General features: G+C 45.3%; 1 protein-coding gene across 7 annotated transcripts in view; it reads left to right on the forward strand.

Moving 5' to 3' along the window:
- The window catches only part of ZNF395 (zinc finger protein 395), a 44777-nt gene that overhangs the window by 5625 nt on the left and 23787 nt on the right, over positions 1–15365 (forward strand). The window contains exon 1 of one of the 7 annotated variants that reach the window (XM_017884836.1): positions 8385–8502. The exons of 5 other annotated variants lie outside the window; for them this stretch is intronic. The gene's annotated coding sequence lies outside the window, so the exon portion shown is untranslated. Of the gene's footprint in view, positions 1–8384; positions 8503–15365 lie in introns of those variants that run through there. One more of the 7 variants, XM_017884815.1, reaches the window with a different exon arrangement.

The raw sequence follows: 15365 nt of genomic DNA on the forward strand, positions 1-15365 counted from the left end.
GAGGGTGGAGGGTGGAGGGTGGAGGGTTGGGGGTAGGAGTGAGAGAGTAGGGGAGGAGGACATTAACCCCAAGAATATTGTGATTCCCAGGGCTGTTCCAACCAGAGCCTGGCACCCTGCAGGTAGAGGGGAGCTGGTGCCTTTTTTCCTGAGCTCTGTTCATGTTGCAAGGGTGACACAGAGTGATTTGCTGAACAAATTCCCCAAGCCTCGACTTGCAACATCTGAATTTGAATGATGATTGCAGAAAGTTGTGGAATGAGCTGAGAATGTAATTACTGTTACTTAGCCTCCTTGTTTCTCTGAGATGCAGGATCAGTGAACTAGTAGAAGAGGACTTGGGAGTCAGATATTTTTCTTTATGGAGTGTGTCTGACTGTCCAAAGAGTAATTGCATGAAGCAGTGGTCAAGCTAATTTACTCATTGTAAAGCAGTGTCTACTGTTTTGACTGTGACTTACATTAAGAAATAAAATTTACATGTGACTTGGTACATACAATCATGTTTATAAAAATCTAATGTAAGTTCCTAAAATACCTACCTCCCTTTGCTTGGTGTCATCTCTGATGTTTCTATTTTCTAGTCTATTTTTCATTTAAAAACCTATTGTCTCCCACTAAGTTGATCTAATCGTTCTCTAATGGATCATAACCCACAGTTTGAAAAATACAGAGAGTTTTCGCATTCAGTGAGTATTTATTAAGCTTTTTGAAGAGCTACTGTAGTACTGAAGGTGGAAGAAAGCATGAGGAAGGGTGGAAGATTTACAGTCTCTTTGGAAAGATGAGAGACACCTTGATTAAGGAGCAAGCCAAGATGATTAAATGCCAACATGAAGAATAACTATCTGTGGGGTTCAGAGGAGGGGGGCGTGTTCTGTGCTGGTGTGGCTTGGAAAAACGTCTGGGGACAAGGGAAGTCTAGGCTGAACTGTTTTTGGTGTCTCAGGGTGCTACAGATGTGGGAAGGTGTAGAGTGGGCAAAGCCTTGGAGTTAGGAATGTGTAAAGTCTAAGATTGTGTAAGAGAGAAGAATAGAGGGTTCTTGTTAGAGATTAGGGAGAAATCAAGTTGTTAAAGTGGGCTGGGGTCATATATAGGGCAAAGGTGGTAAACCGGTGGCCAGGGAGTGCTTTAAGCATACGGATGTGTCCTAGTTTGGACTACAAAAAGTTGTTTAAAAATTGGGAAAAAATCCAGAAAAATCTCTGAATTTGCAGCTCTTTTAAAGAGTCAAATCTGGTGTTCATCTCAAGCTGAGAAGGCTGTCCCCTATGGACAGGAGACAGGCTCATGTTCCCCGGGCTTCCTTTTGCTACAGTCCAGTCACTTTCCTTTCTCCACTTAGTACTGTAGGCGTTTTGCTCTGCGACCTCAGTTTTCAAGAGACTCGAATGCCGGGCCAGGAAATTCAGGATTGCTGTCATGGGCTCTGGGTGACCATTGAGGATTCCGGGTAGGAGTGTGGCATTATGGAATCCGAGATATTTCTGTGCACCGGATTTGTTTTAGGCAAGTCAACAGCACTTTTTGAGGAGCTGCTGGCTGGGACTTTGAAATATTTTTATGATGATGGGAATGGAATTATAAAGGGCTTTGACCTGTGTTCTTCATAGGAAGGCAAGTTTCAAGTGACCCCAAGATTTCCCCAGCCTTCCCATTTTCCGCTTCTGACTGGCAGGGATCTCTGAGAGTGATGTTGAGGTCCTATCTTGGTGAGTTGTGAGTCACAGCCATCAAATGCCATATGATGTACAATTCTCAGGAGCTTGGTATCGATCCAAATGGCTCCCAGCAAACGAGGCTGATTTGGGGTCCAGTAGAAGTGAGTAGGTTCAGGACTCTGTGACCTAGAATAGTCTGATTTACCACCCAAGACTGAGAGCCTGCCCCAGATGAGCCACTGGTGAGAGAGACTGACCAATAGTCACCCTGCTGTTTACAGGTGGGACTAAATTCAATTATTTAAAAATACTGATCCAGCTGTAGTGGCTCATGCCTGTAATCCTAGCACTTTGGGAGGATGAGGCAGGAGGATTGCTTGGGCCCTGGAGTTGGAGGCCAGCCTGGGCGACATAGTTGAGACCCTGTCTCTACAAAAGAAAAAAATCTAGCTGGGGCCGGGCGCAGTGGCTCATGCCTGTAATCCCAGCACTTTGGGAGGCTGAGGCGGGCAGATCATGAGGTCAGGAGATCGAGACCATCCTGGCTAACAGGTTGAAACCCCGTCTCTACTAAAAATACAAAAAATTAGCCAGGCATGGTGGTGGGCGCCTGTAGTCCAAGCTACTCGGGAGGCTGAGGCAGGAGAATTGCGTGAACCCAGAAGGCCGAGGTTGCAGTGAGCCAAGATCGCACCACTGTACTCCACTCTGGGCGACAGAGCGAGACTCAATCAAAAACAAAAAAACAAAAAACAAAAACAAACTAGCAGAGTGTGCTGGTGCATGCCTGCCTGTATTCCCAGCTACTCAGGAGGCTGAGGCAGGAGGCTTGCTTGAGCCCTGCAGAAACTGGAGTCTGCATTGAGCTGAGATCATGTCATTGCACTCCAGCCTGGGCAACAGAGTGAGACCCTGTCTCAAAAAGTATACTGCTTTTGAAACATTAACAAAATGAAACTGAAGTGCATTTTGTTTAACAATGTATGGCTATAGGATGCAAGGATAACCAGAAGCCAGCTGAATCATATCGAATTAAATCTATTTCCTGTCTTATGTGGTGATTTGTTTACTAGACCAGAGAATAGTGCAGCGACTATGGTACATTTTGGCTTCAGTAAAGTATTTAACAGTTTCTTGAGGTATGATGGTCCATATTAAATCATAAGTGGTAAGACGTGGGCTGGATGGTGTTATTAATTTAATTTAACAATCCTATGTGAAACTGTTAATTATTGGCACTGAGGCAGCCTGGAAGGAGATCTGAAAATGAGTACAGTAGGGTTCTATTCTTGGCCTTGATCTGTTCAACATTTTCCCAGTGTTGGCAGTGAAGATACAGAAGGCACGTTCATCAGATTTGTTAGTGGCGCAGAAGTGGGAGGGATTGCTGGTTTTGCAGACAAATCAAGGTTTAGAGTCGTCTAGAATTTAGGGGTACACATTAAAAAGAAAACAAAAAAACTCAGGGATGAATTTAAAGTCTTATTTAGGTTTAAAAATTTGAATTGTGGCATTCTGAGATGTTCATGTATCCTGATAAGATAAGATCACTTCTGGGGATGTAGCTGAGACCATATCCACAATGTTGATGATTTATGCACAGAGATTATTCAGATTTTTTTTAAAACTATAGTAAAAACTTGGGAATAACCTAAATATCCAATGGTGTGGGCTAGAGGTAATAAATAAGTGAATTCTGATGTCTTTAAAATAGAGTGTTATGAAATTATGAAAAATAATGTTTAGGAATAGCTTTAAAATAACAGGGAAAAATGTTTTCGCCAGAAGTTAAGGGACATCTACATTTTCAAATGTTAAAAAAGCAATGTGTTTAGAAAATAATTGGAAGGAAATACACCAATAATAGTAATATCAAAATACGAATACCGGTTGCTTCTGGATGGATTGAGGTATGCAACTTTTTTTTTTTTTTAAAGTTTGTATTACTTGTCTTTTCTATAGTTGTGTATATATTCCACAGTGGGGACATCTGCAATTTTAGAACTTTTATGATTCAGGGACAAGATAGGGTAAAGAAGATGATTCATTCAGTGATTAATCTTGAGTGCCTGCTCGCTGTGTGTCAAGCTCAAGGTTAGGAACTAGAGTCACAGTTGAAGACAGAGTCCTTGACCCCAGGTTGGCGCAGTCCACTGAGGAGGGGCAGGGCATGGAGAAAAAAAAGCATTGGGATTTTTCTGTTGTTCATCAGTTCACTGTAAGCCTTGAGTGGGTAAGGCTTTTATTTTTGGTTTATATTTTATTTGTTTTATTTTATTTTTTTCAGAGAGTCATGAGTCTTGCCATGTTGTCCTGGCTGGATTCGAACTCCTGGGCTGAAGTGATCTTCCTGCCTCAGCCTCCCAAGTGGCTGGGTCTACCAACATGGGCCCCTGAGCTTAGCTCTAAGATACGGCTTTAAAAAAATTGAATGCAGTTTATAATGGAATCAGAAATTCAGCGATCTAATCATAAGATCTAGTCTTAATGACGTTGGCTGGTCAGGTGACATTTGGACACCAGAGAGCCAAGAGTTAATAGGGACATGAGCAAGCAAGACTTGATCCTGGAAAGGAGTCTAGGATGCTGTATGATAGGGAATAACTGAACTACATTTATGCTTTGGGTACACAGTAGCACCTTCAAATATTTTCCTGGTTATCAGACGTAGGAAGGAGGAGACGTTCATTTTTGCTCCTGGTGTTGGAATACAACCAGTAGATGGAACAGTCACGTTATTCTCTGTAGCTGCAGATTTCTCATTTATGGCATGATTACGTGATTCCTTGTCTGTAGAATGATCAGTGATCATGCTGAAATTCATAGACTTTGAGGTCTCCTTTAATCTGAAAGAGCGGGACAGCAGATTTCAGTTCAATATGAAAAAGGATTTTCTAACTGGCAGATCTGTCCAACAGAGGAAATGTCTGCCCAGGAAGTAGTGAGCTTACCACTGTTGGCGGTATTCAAGTAGGGCTGAATGCTGTTGATTAGGAATGCGGTAGAAGAGAAGGACGGGAATTAGGCTGACCTCCAAAGTCTCTTCCAATTTCTAGGGTCAGTTATTTAATACGTGACTTGTCAAAGCTGAAAGACAGACAGAATAGGGGCTTTACCCTCCAGTGGCAACTATTTGAGTCAATATCATCAAGTGTGTTCTTTAAAAAATGTTTATAAATAGGTCCCAGCATTTTTGAGAGACCCTTCTGGGATCATTTTAGAAAGGATGGAAAAAACAAAACAAAAAACAGGCGAGGTGCATTGACTCACGCCTGTAGTCTCAGCACTTTGAGAGACTGAGGTGGGTGGATTGCTTGAGCCCAGGAATTCAAGACTGGCTTGGGCAACAGAGAGAGAACTTGTCTGTGAAAAAATAGAAAAACTAGTCAAGCATAATGGCACACCTGCCCGTGATCCCAGCTACTTAGGAGGCTGAGGTCGGAGGCTCACTTGGGCCTAGGAGTTTGAGGCTGCAGTGAGCCATGATCGTGGCACCACTGCACTCCAGCCTGGGTGACAGAATGAGACCTTGACTCAAAAAGAGGAAACAAAGAAAGGATGAGAACTATTTTAAGTCAGGTCAGAACTCAGTTTGTGACCCTAGGGCTGCTGAAAATTAAATTCTGTCCTTAGGAAAAGCGAGAAGTTGGAGGAGGGGAAATGGCCAATAATAATAAACAACACAGATTGACATGTAGAAGGGTAGTGGGATCATGCTGGGCGCGGTGGCACACGCCTGTAATCCTAGCACTTTGGGAGGCCGAGGCGGATGGATCGCTGGAGGCCAGAAGTTCAAGACCAGCCTGGCCAACATGGTGAAACCTCGTCTCTACTAAAAATGCAAAAAGTAGCTGGGTGTAGTGTTGCTTGCCTGTAATCCCAGCTACTCAGGAGGCTGAGGCAGGAGAATCGCTTGAACCAAGGAGGCAAAGGTTATAGTGAGCCGAGATCACGCCACTGCACACCAGCCAGGGCAACAGAATGAGACTCCAGCTCTCAAAAAAAAAAAAAAAAGAATAGTGGGATCATCATGTCACTTCTATTTGGGATGATGACTAAATCAAGAGGGGGCTGTTAGTGGGTGCTGGGTCCTCTGCTTGGCCGTGGAGGACATGGAGTGACCTTGAATGTCTCTTCCCACTTCATGTCCCCCACTGTGGATTTGTATCACCAGGAGCACTTGCTCAACACCATCCTGACACCAGTGATGAGACGGAGCCCTCTGATTGCTCTGCAGTTTAGCGATAAAGAGAATACAGGGCAGATCAGTTTAAAGATGTTTTAAAGTGGGATTTTCCAGGAAAGCATATGTTTATATCAGACAATACATTTGTAATTTGAATTAAAAAAATTTTTTTTTGAGACAGGATCTTACTCTGTTGCGAGGCTGGAATGCAGTGGCGCAATCATGGTTCACTGCGGCCTCGACCCACTGGGCTCAAGGGATCCTCCCACCTTAGCCTCCTAAAGTGTTGGGACTACAGGCATGAGCCACTGCTCCTGGCTTAAATTTTTAAAAAATTTTGGCATATATATTACTTATAGCTTACATACGAATTTTTTTTTTAGTTTAATTCTGCTTAACTTTCACTGAAATATATGCTTTATTTAGAATCCGCCCTGATTATTTAAAACTTTTAGATTCCTCTTCCTGATATTTTTGGATTACTTTTGTTGTTGTGCAGGTCACTGCTAGGGCTAAATCACTTAGCAAAAGTTTCTTAGCTCTGCAAAGAGAATAGAGGTTTATCGCATCTTTGGAGAATATGGTAAGATGATTTTTGTCTCCACGTGATTTATACTTGCATTTTGGCATTTGAGAAATCAGTATTTGGCAAGAAAGTGCTCTCTTTATATGGGATGAAGCAATTTTGGGGTGCGCTGACTTAACAAATGGCAGTTTTAGATATATGTGAAAAGCATAGGCAGGACCTAGTTATTTAGAACTAGAGTTGAAAATTTTTGTACACTTGATGACAGGCCTGAGTCTCCTTTGTCTCTGTATCATTTGTGCCTCACATGGTGTCTGTCACATCAACTGTGCTTGTTGAATTGCTGTGATTTGGTTCCCTGGGCTACATATAGTGGGTTTGGGGGAAAGTTAGGCTAACAAGTCCTTTTTTTTTTTTTTTTTGAGACTTTTTTTGAGACAGAGTCTGGCTCTGGTTGCCCAGGCTGGAGTGCCAGTGGGGTGGTGATCTCAGCTCACTGCAACCTCTGCCTCCTGGGTCCAAGCAATTCTCCCTGCTCAGCCCTCCTGAGTAGCTGGGATTATAGGCCTCTCCCGCTACCATGGCCCAGCGCTAATTTTTTTTTTTCTTTTTTTTTTTTTTTTGAGACGCAGTCTCACTCTGTCGCCCGGGCTGGAGTGCATGGGCCGGGATCTCAGCTCCACTGCAAGCTCGTGCTCCGGGTTCACCGCATTCTCCCTGCCTCAGCCTCCCGAGTAGCTGGGGACTAACAGGCCACCCCGCCATCTCCCCCGGCTAGTTTTTGTGTATTTTTAGTAGAGATGGGGTTTCACAGTGTTACGCGGAGTGGGTCTTGATCTCCTGACCTCGTGGATCCGCCCCACTCGCCTCCCAAAGTGCTGGGATTACAGGCTTGAGCCACCGCGCCCGGCCGCCCAGCTAATTTTTGTATTTTTTAGTAGAGACAGGGTTTCACCATGATGGCCAGGCTGGTCTTGAACTCCTGACCTCAGGTGATCCTCCCACCTCAGCCTCTCAAAGTGCTGGGATTACATGTGTGAGCCCGGCCTTTTTTTTAGAAAAAGCAAAATATGGTAAGAAATAATAGTTCTCAGCTGGGCATGGTGGCTCACTCTTGTAATCCAAGCACTTTGAGACTACCTGTGGTCCCAGCTGCTTTGAGAGGCTGAGGTAGGAGGATTAATTGAGCCCAGCAGTTTGAGACCAGCCTGGGCAACATGGTGAAACCCCATCTCTATAAAAAATGCAAAAATGAGCTGGGCGTGGTGGCGTGCACCTGCAGTTGTAGCTACTTGGGAGGCTGAGGGAGGAGGATCACCTGAACCCGGGGAGGTTAAGGCTACAGTGAGCTGTGCTGGTGCCACTTCACTCCAGCCTGGGCAACAAAAAGAAAAGGAAAAAGAAAAACAAAACAAAAAAACCCAGTTGTCAGCTTTTTTGTCCTTTGAGTATCAGGAAACCATATACAACTCTCTTAGTAAAAACAACCACATTCAGTCAGTGGCTGCTTGTCAGAGTGCCGGAGGAATTGAAAACTCCCTCTCCTCTATTTTTCTTCTGCTGAAAATGAATCGCTCTTGGTGTGCTGTTCTTAAATTCATGTGTCCTGCGTCCATTTTAATCTTGTTATCTATTTTTATGGTGACTGTCGCCATGGTACTCATGCTCCTTGCATAGCACAACAGAGATTTCCGAAGTCTGATAGGACAGCTCAGAGTTCTGCTGCAGCCGGAGAGAAACTGTGTGTGAGGAGATATTTTTTTAATTGAGGTGTAATTTACATACAGCACAGATCTTAAGTGTGCTGTTTAATCAGTTTCGACACGTACATATGGAGACAGAACATTTCCATCACCCTAGATGAGTTCCTCATGACCATTTCCAGAGAAGCCCCACCCCCAACCAGAAGTACCACAAATCTGATTTCTATTGCCATAAGTTAGTTTTGCAGTAGGTTCTAAATATTATAATTTGTCTCTCTCTCTCTGTCTCTCTTTTTTTTTAGTCAGTCTTGCTCTGTTTCCTAGGCTGGAGTACAGTGGCACAATCACGGCTCACTGCAGCCTTGACCTCCCCAGGCTCAAGCCATTCTCCCACCTCAGCCTCCCAAGCAGCTGGGACCACAGGTAGGCACCACCACACCCAGCTAATTTTAAAATTTTTTGTAGAGACAGGGTCTCACTATGTTGCTCAGTCTGGTCTCGAACTCCTGGCCTTAACTGATTCTCCTACCTTGGGCTCCCAAAGTGCTGGGATTACAGGCATGAGCTACCTGTGCACAGCCAATTTGTGTTTCTAATTACTCTATAGGTGGTGCTTTGAGGAGGGGGAGGGGGTGTGTGTCTGTGTTTAAAAAGCAGTATCCTATATGGTTAGGAGTCCCCAGTGAGTGAATAATCATGTTTTATTAGACTTCGTGCAATGGGATGTTCAGATTCTTTTTTCTCATTAGCTCAGGGGATTTGGATTTAAGTTAGGAATCCTGATTCCCAGCTGAAAGAGTCGAAACCACAGGCAGCTAGGCCTGGTGTGGAGGAAGTGTGATTGGGCAAGGGCTGGCTTATTAGGAAACCTGTGTGTTGTGTTGGAGTGCTGCAGTGCTGGGTTAGAAGAACTGGAATTGCTCCTAGGACATCCCTTTTAATGACCAGAAGTCCCATTGACATACTTTCTCTTTTTTCCCTGCCTTTTCCTTGAACTAGCATATAAATTTAACAATCCACAGAGTTGCAGAGTTGGGCTTATAATATTGAAACAAGATCTGTGCTGCAAAGCCCACTGCTGACTGGAAACGCAGATGTGCACTGCCCAGCTCACAGCCCCTGGGAAGCATGGGCCAGATTCAGGGTGAAATTGCCCCCTAACATATTATTGAAATGCATTGAACAGGGCCTGTTTCTTTTCTTTTTTTAAAAAAAATTTAAATGAAATGTTCATTGCACAAGTTAGTATATGAACACATTCTCCGTGGGGGAAAAATGCAAAACTTCTCGAGCAAGCAGAAAGTCTTCCTTGATGACTGTTTCTAATCCCAGCCCCTTCCCCAGAGGTGGAGCACTTTCATGGACTTGCTGTTCTTCAGATGCCTCACATACTCACATCTATACCTCTAGGACTTACAAAAAGTTAAGTGCATTGACTGCAGATTACATAAGGTCTCTTTACTGAATTGCCTCTCCCTCCCTCAACAGGGTGCTTGGTGATAGTTCCCGGCCCCTACACAAAGGTCTTGATTTTGTTTAACTCCTGCCCAGTCTCCCTTACAATTAGAAGGCTACACAGTTACTTCACCTTTCCCTAATTCATGGGCACTTCAGTCATTTCCAGATCCTTTACTGTTAAAAACGCTGTTACCAAAAAACATTGCTGCACAGACCTCTATAGCACCTATGAGTTTTCTGTAGGGTAGGTACCGAGAAAGTGGAACTGCTGGGCCATAGGGTTCTTGAATTGTACATTCTAACAAAGATGCATCATGGGGTCAGTTCCTCGCTTAGAGTTACTGTAGACCGGGGAATGCCTGCTCTGTGCTCAGACATTAAGCAGTTATTTGAAGACGAGGGGGCAGAATTTAGAGTGTGTTAGATGGGTGCTCACTGGCCTCACAGGTCGCACATACCGTTGCTGGTCTGTGGGAAGGGTTGGTGTTGGGAAGGGCTCTTCTGGGCCTCCTAGTTAATTCTGCCTGGTCCCCGTCCCCCAACCCCTGAGGACTTTGACCCATATGTTGATAGCCGTTGTGTGGAAAAGAATCACAGGCTGAACAGGCAGCCCATTGTGGACTCTGGATGGGAAATTCTAAACTCAGTTCGCTTGACCTGGAGACCTTCACCGCACCTGCGGTTCTTCTCCAGGCTGCCTTTGTAATCCAGTGTGGCCTAAACACTCAAGCAAAGTGTGAGGCGTTTGGAAGCATGGTGTTCTTTAAAGGCATCTAGAATGCTGCCACGTGGCTGTTATTAGCAGTTTATGTTAATTACAGAAGAATGGCGTGTGCCTCTGTTATTTACATTTCTGGCCTTCATTTCTAGCTCTCTACAGAACTCGTGGAAAACATGAGAGTTAATCCTATCAGATCAAACCCATGCATTTAGGAGCCAGTGTGGCAAGGGAGGGAGTGGCTGTGGCCCTCCTGAAGACAGCTTTGCGGCCGGTTGTGGGCCGGTGTCCCTGCCACCTGGGTGAGGAGAGGCAGAGGCCCCTTTGCAGCCTTCACGGTTTTACATGCATTCAACTTCAGATCTCCATGCAGTCTGTTATGAAGCAGTGCTAGTTGGACCCTAGGGTGACCCCACTCGTGCATTCATTCACTGTCCAAACACAGTATGCACTTTATTTGCCTTCATTGGGGTATTCTAGCATTCCCTCTCTGGTCTCCAGCTGATGTTAGCAGGGCCTCCCTTTTCGGTCATTTCAGTATTTGGTGACCAAGTCGGCATTCTACTCCTCTCTCCTACTTGGTGGATTCTCTTGGGGCCCTCCTGCCCTTGATCCTTTGTCCTGAAGAGCACTGCCTTCTTAGCTTGCCCTCCCTGTCATACAGCACATTTAGGTTAGCGGTCCTCTGGCCTTATAAGTCATCTTTTTTTTTCCCGCCTCCCACCCTGAGACAGGGTCTTACTCTGTTGTCCAGGCTGGAATGCATGGCACGATCACAACTCACTGCAGCCTCTATCTCCCAGTCTCAAGTGATCCTCCCACCTTAGCCTCCTGAGTAACTGGGTCTATAGGCACATGCTACCACGCCTGGCTAATGTTTGTATTTTTTGTAGAGATGGGGTCTGCCTGTGTTGCCCAGGCTGGTCTTGAACTCCTGAGCTCAAGCCATCCTCTGCCTCGGCCTCCCAAAGTGCTGGGGTTACAGGTGTGAGCCTCCATACCTGGCCTCATCTTTCTTGATGGGCAATAACCAGTGTTCCCAGTGCGGTTGATTTTGTAGGATGGGGGTGGGCAGTGTGCTTCTTTTTGTTTTAGTGCTTTTGCAGTGGCACTGGACAAAATGTCTTTTTCCTTTTTGGCCTTCGTGGCCACTGTAGATGACAGTGCGTTCCACAGTGACATCAGTTCTCTTTACCGGGTGTGACTGTTTCCATAGAGCTCTTGCATGGTTTTGATTTTTTTCTTCCATCTCTTACACTGCCCTTGTTGATGTTAAAATTTACTGTATTTCCCCTGCATTTGCATAAACTCTTCCCTATAATTTTCCTATAGATTTGGCTCTTCACTGCCTGGGATTTGGTGTCTACTTTTTTTTTCAGGTCAGTATTTATTGTGCACTTTTGCTAGGCACAGTGCTTAGTATCCAGCATGCATTTTCTCACTGTTTCCTCTCTGACCTGGGGAATCAGAATCTCTAGGAAAGAGGAGCTTGGTGACTCTTAAAAAAATCAAGGCACTTCTGGAAAAAAAATGCATTCCCTCATTAAAGGTCCAAATTATTCTCTGGGATATGATCTGTACTTTTTCTCATTTTGCATGTGAGGAAACTGAGGGACAGAGAGGTGAGTTCGTTTGGCCAAGGTCACAATGGGGAAGTTTGAGCCATTTTTTTTTCTTTTTTTTTTTCGAGATAGGGTCTCACTCTGTCATCCAGGCTAGAGTGCAGTGGCACGATTTTGACTCACTGCAACCTCCCAGGTTCAAGCGATTCTCATGCCTCAGCCTCCCCAGTAGCTGGGATTACAGGTGCCCACCACCATGCCTGGCTAATTTTTGTATTTTTAGTAGAGATGAGGTTTTGCCATGTTGGCCAGGCTGGTCTTGAACGCCTGAGCTCAAGCCATCCTCTGCCTTGGCCTCCCAAAGTGCTGGGATTACAGGCGTGAGCCACTGCGCCCGGCTGGAAGTCTGAGCTGAAGGCAGCCCTGACTGTTTCACTGGGCATTCTCTTTGGGGTATTTGTAAAAGGTGAAATAAGAAGAATTGTAGCCCTGATCCTGGGGATCCCATGCTTGATACTTTGCTGTCATAATGCACATCTCCCGTTCCATGCCACAACCACTAACACCACGTTAGCCTCTTGGTGACTCAAGTTTTTAAAAACAAGGAAGCCTACAAGGTCATCTAGTTTAATCTGTCACTTGATGCATACTTTTCCTGGCTGTACAACATAGTAGAAAGAACATAGCTTGTCTGGGTCTGGTGGCTCACACCTGTAATCCCAGCACTTTAGAAGGCTGAGGCAGGAGGATCAGTTGAGCCCAGGAATTTGAGAAAAGCCTTGGCAACATGGTGAAATCCCGTCTCTACAAAAAATACAAAAATGAGCCAGGTGTGGTGGCATGCACCTCTAGTCACAGCTATTTGGGAGGCTGAAGTGGCAGGATCGCTTGAACCTGGGAGGTCAAGGCTGCAGTGAGCTGTAATTGTGCCACTGCACTCAAGCCTGGGCGACAGAGGGAGACCCTGTCTCAAAACAAACAGCTTTTGGAATCAGACACATTTGGGCTCACATTCTGACTTCTGTCATTTTCTAGCTTTGTGGCCTTGGGAAAATTTACTCAAACTTCTCTGAGACTCAGTTTGCTCATCTGTAAAATGGGAACGATGATGGTATTTATAATCTCATGGGTTATTTGTGGGGGATTAAATGAGACACAGTCAGCAAAATGCTCAGCAAGTTGACTGGCACTTAAGTCTTTGATAAGTGATAGCTGTTAGAACATTCCTGAATGAACATCAGCCTTTGAAAGGCCACAGATTACATATAAGGGTTCCTGTTATTCTCTTGCCACTTATATGTGATTTTATTTCTTGGGAACATCCTACTGCCTTTTCTTCAAAAGATTCTCCTCTTCTGCTGGCCTTGAACTAAGTCCAGTCTACCTGCCGGCCTGCGGTGGCGGGGCCGTGTGTGTCAACCCCCTCGGTTGTGTTCCTGGGGCAGGCAGAGCTCACGAACACCCGGTGCTGGTTTTATCCCTTCCTTCTGTGAGAATTTGGAGAGTGTGGGCCAGCTGCTGTCTGCGATTGGTGGACATTTATTTTGTCACTTGGGCTCAGAATGGCCTCACCAGTGAACACCTTCTGATTAACGCCGCCACCCCATCCATTTCAGGAAAAGCATCAGAGAGTGGCACCCCAACATCCTAAGCTGGGGTGGGGGTGAACTCTTATTCAGCCTGTTTCTCCATCTCTCTTTCGTCTCGAAACTCATTCTCATGCCCACAGTTATTGGGGCATAAAGATTCCTTAAATGGCTTCCTCCAGAGAAAAATACGTTTAAGGCACTTCCTTAGTGGTTTGAGCCCTGGGCGAGCCCCTCCTCCGCTCCGTTTATTTTCCACTGTGTATTTAAATCTTCCCCGATGGTGCCTGTCCTCTTTTCACTAAGGCTGACTTTCTGTTTTTGGGGTGAAACTTGTGTCTCCTTCAACCTCCAGTCACTTAGCGAATTTTTTTTTTTTTTTTTTTTTTAGATTCATAACATATTTTATTTTGACTTATCTAACTGATGTCAAAAACGGAAAATTTTCACATGGATATTCATCTAACTCATGGGCTCCATTCTAAAAACCCCCTTTTTAAAAATCAGGCTTCAGTGTCAGATTGCTGAATGTTTTTTTCATTTTCCTGAGAGAAGCAAATGTTCATTCATTCATCTCATTATACAACACAAGTACATAAATGTAGCTTCGGAGCGTATTAAGTGCTTTTAAACACAAGTGCTGGCTGTGTGGATCAGGTGGTAGCTCATTTAGGCCCCAAATTCATTAAGGGTAGGGTCTCTTAGGCTACTTAATATTTGGCTTGGTTCATGGTCAAGAGCTGGGCCCACATGTTGCATATCAGCGGGGCTGATACGTTTAAAGATGCTGGGCTTTTTCTGCTCCAGGGCCCTTTCCCAGGGGTTCTGGTGAGTCCCTCCCCAGCTGGGTCTGCCCCACCCTTGTGGGCGGGATTAGCTCCCAGAGGCTGGCCAGGCCCCACCTGGGGGAGGCTTGGGGGCCGGGCCCCAGGGCTGAGATTCAGGCTTGGGGGAACAGAGCAGGAATGAGACCCGGTACTGAAACTAAGAGGGGCAGGCACCTAGTCACATGGGCGATGGGCAGGGACTGGTCACTGGCTTTGGGCTCCAGGGCCACAGCCATCTGACTTGGTGTTGAGCTCCAACCATGGAACGCTGGAGTTAGTTCATTTTGACTGGCAAGCCTCTAAGTATGGGTGCCTCGATTACCCACCACAAGGAGAGAGCTGTTGCCTTTTTATGACATGTTGATTCCAGCCAGGTGAGTCACCAGGTAGCGCTCATCCTCCTGCCAGGCCCCCCTGCCTGTCGGTTTGGCATTGTCAGAGAATGTGATCATTCATCGAGGTGACATTTGAGTTCCAAACCAGTTTTCTCCTTTAACCATTTCACCCTCAGGAGTGATTCTCCTTTGTTTGGCATTGTCGGGAAATGTGGTGATCCATTCAAATGACTTTTAAGTTCCAAATAGTGTTTCTACTTTAACTTCCTAAATAGAAAAAAAAAAAAAAAGACCAGGCACAGTGGATCACGCCTGTAATCCCAGCACTTTGGGAGGCGGAGGTGGGCTGATCACTTGAATCCAGGAGTTCGAGACCAGCCTGGCCAACATGTTGAAACCCCATCTCTACCAAAAATGCAAAAATTAGCCCGGCATGGTGGCGTGCGCCTGTAATCCCAGCTACTTGGGAGGCTGAGGCAGGAGAATTGCTTGGACCTGGGAGGAGGAGGCTGCAGTGAGCCAACATGGCGCCATTGCACCCCAACCTGGTTGACAAAGCAAGACTCTGTCTCAAAAAAAAAAAGAAAGTAAAGTCCGTGTTCCCATGTTCGTCTACTTTCTTCAAGGAGCGAGAACATAGGAACCCTTTTTGTCATTTTGGAATTGGTACCTGGGGCGTCGTTACCTCTCAAGCTTCCCTTTCCAGCGAGTGCCCACTCAGAGCCTCAGTGCTAAGGCCTTCCTTGACTATTAGGCTTTTAAAACTCTCACGTCTGTGTTTTATATTTTGGAATGGCAGC

Source organism: Rhinopithecus bieti, unplaced genomic scaffold, assembly GCF_001698545.2.
Source record: "Rhinopithecus bieti isolate Rb0 unplaced genomic scaffold, ASM169854v2 scaffold_315, whole genome shotgun sequence".
Lineage (NCBI taxonomy): Eukaryota > Metazoa > Chordata > Mammalia > Primates > Cercopithecidae > Rhinopithecus > Rhinopithecus bieti.